This window comes from Theropithecus gelada, chromosome 4, assembly GCF_003255815.1.
Source record: "Theropithecus gelada isolate Dixy chromosome 4, Tgel_1.0, whole genome shotgun sequence".
Lineage (NCBI taxonomy): Eukaryota > Metazoa > Chordata > Mammalia > Primates > Cercopithecidae > Theropithecus > Theropithecus gelada.
Genome location: NC_037671.1, coordinates 10,001,031 through 10,003,873, shown reverse-complemented (window position 1 = coordinate 10,003,873; position 2,843 = coordinate 10,001,031).

Sequence of the window (2,843 nt, the reverse complement as noted above, 5' to 3'; positions counted from 1 at the left end):
GGGCTAGGATGCAAACCACCCAGATGGTCTCCCAGGCTTGCATCTCCCTTGGGGCTTTTCACCCGCCTTGGGTCTTTCTAGGTGCTCTAGCATCTCAAGTTGCTCGCAGCATTGCTTTTATTTACCTCTCTGTTCTCATTCCCTTCTGTCTTCCAAGCAGCTAAGGATACTCCTTGTAGACCTGGTCTCCTTCAGTTTCCTTAACCCATTTATAGTGAATTTCAGATCAACAAAACATTGCATTGTCAGTAAATCTGGATTATGAAGTTGGAAACAAAAGTTAACATGTGCTGAGAGCCCTGACTCAATTTTGAGTCAACTGGGTTGCCCAAGTGACCTCATTTAACCCTTGCAATTGCCCTTCGAGGCAGATAGTCTGCCCCCACTGACAGAAAAGAGATTCAGAGAGGTTAAACCACCCAAGGTCCCAGAATGAACCAATCCTAAGTCCCCATTGTGGACAGTGAAATGACTCAGTGGCATTTGCCAACACCCATAAATCACAACAGTGAGGGGTCCCGCTACCAACTTAGTCCCTACTTGAAATAGTGATTTTAATTTTCTTAAAAGGTGTTGTGGTTAAAACAGACCAACAAATCGAACTTGATTTGGTCAGACAGCTCTGAACCCCACTCTCCCTGTGGGCCCCACCTTGAGGATGGGAAGAAGAGGGCGGCTGGAACGCCAGGCTGGACACGAGAAACTGCGGAAGTGCCATTCCTCTTTTTCCTAAATGTACATCAATACACTAGATTTGCAAAAGGCAGAGAAAGGTTCTTATTCAAAAACTAGAGTGATAAAGAGCACCTTGGGATGAAATGGAGAAATGGCTCTAAGAACAGAGCTGTTGTTTTTCTGCCTGCCCCTCCAACGTACAAAAACGTCACCCAGCTAACAAGACAAAGGTGAAAGAGGGGATGATCACTGGAAAAGAGATTTGCAGCCGAGCCTGCCATAGCTATCTGAATGCTGTAAAGCAAAGCCACATGCAGGAAGAAGAGAGGCAGAAACATCACGTACCCAGGGAGAGGGCTGAGTTGACAAGCTAACTAGAGTAAGGGGCTTTGCTTTTTTTTTTTTTTTTTTTTTTTTTTTGAGATGGAGTTTTACTCTGTTGCCCAGGCTGGAGTGCAATGGCGTGATCTCAGCTCACTGCAACCTCGGCCTCCCGGGTTCAAGCGATTCTCCTGCTTCAGCCTCCCAAGTATCTGGGATTAGAGGCATCTGCCACCACGTCTGGCTAATTTTTGTATTTTCAGTAGAGACTGGGTTTCACCATGTTGGCCAGGCTGGTCTCAAACTCTTGACTTCAGGTGATCCACCCGCCGCGGCCTCCCAAAGTGCTGGGATTACAGGCGTGAGCCACCATGCCCGGTGGAGTAAGGGGCTTTTTTATTTTTGAGACTAAGTCTCGCTCTGTTGCCCAGGCTGGAGTGCAGTGGGGTGATCTCGGCTCACTGCAACCTCTGCCTCCTGGGTTCAAGCGATTCTCCTGCCTCAGCCTGCCGAGGAGCTGGGACTACAGGCATGAGCCACCACACCCGGCTAATTTTTTATATTTTTAGTAGAGACGGGGTTTCACCGTGTTAGCCAGGATGGTCTCGGTCTCGATCTCCTGACCTCCTCTTGATCCACAGGCCTCAGCCTCCAAAAGTGCTGGGATTATAGGCATGAGCCACCGCACCTGGCCAAGTAAGGGGCTTTTCAACAGAAGAAACCACCCAGAGGAAGCTGAGGAAGCAGAACGCTGCGAACTCATATGTAGGATAAATGGTGCTCCTTCCTGCATATTCAGCCGTCACCAGCATAAACAGGTAGTTTATGCTTCATCCACTGCGTGCATTTTGGGTATTTCAAACAACACAATGATATGGGTCAAGGCAGGGTGTAAGTCAAAAATCTGCCAAGCAGAGGACCAAATTCCATCCTAAAATGAAATTTATTTGTGAGTGTGTATGTGTGTGCTCTCCACTTAGAAATACTAATTTCTGGCTGGGCGTGGTGGCTCACACCTGTAATCCCAGCACTTTGGGAGGCCGAGGCAGGCAGATTGCCTAAGTTCGAGAGTTCGAAACCAGCCTGGGCAACATGGCGAAACCTCGACTCCACTAAAAATACAAAAAAGTAGCCGGGTGTGGTGGCGGGCACCTGTAATCCCAGCTACTCAGGAGGCCGAGGCAGCAGAGTCGCTTGAATCCGGAAGGCACAAGTTGCAGTGAGCAGAGATCATGTCACTGCACTCCAGCCTGGTGCCAGAGAGAGACTCTGTCTAAAAAAAAAAAAAAAAAAGAAAAGAAAAAGAAAGACTTATTTCCAGTTCCTCAAACTTCTGAAAGATTCCAGGATTGTACTGTTTTTTGATGGGATTAATACACAAAGCTGTCACCACTAAGCACAGCCATAAGTCACAATGTCTTTCTGGCAGTTGATGGAGAAAGTTATCTGGGAGGGTGGGGAGGGGAGGGGAGGTGGTGCCCAGACAGGTCAGAAGAGGCTCCTATGGGAACAGAAATACCTGCCATGGCAGGATCCACAAATCCCCAAGCAGTGGAGACTGGATGGCTTTGAATCCAAAGGTTCTCTTAGATTGAATCTACCATCCCTGTAAAGGTCCAAATCAAAACCATTTACAGGTCCAGAGAGGTCTCCTCTAGGAGATAATTCACAGTCATCTGCCCTGGCAATGAAAGAAAAAATCTGAAGTCTTAACTGGTTGTGGCACAAAGATGGTGGAAGAATACAGATCTTGCCATGGATATTTTCTTGGCATTCAGTAACATGTCAGCATCCCTGGAGGCGGGCTTTCCCAGTTAACTGGGTTCTTCATTGTTCCCAACCACACT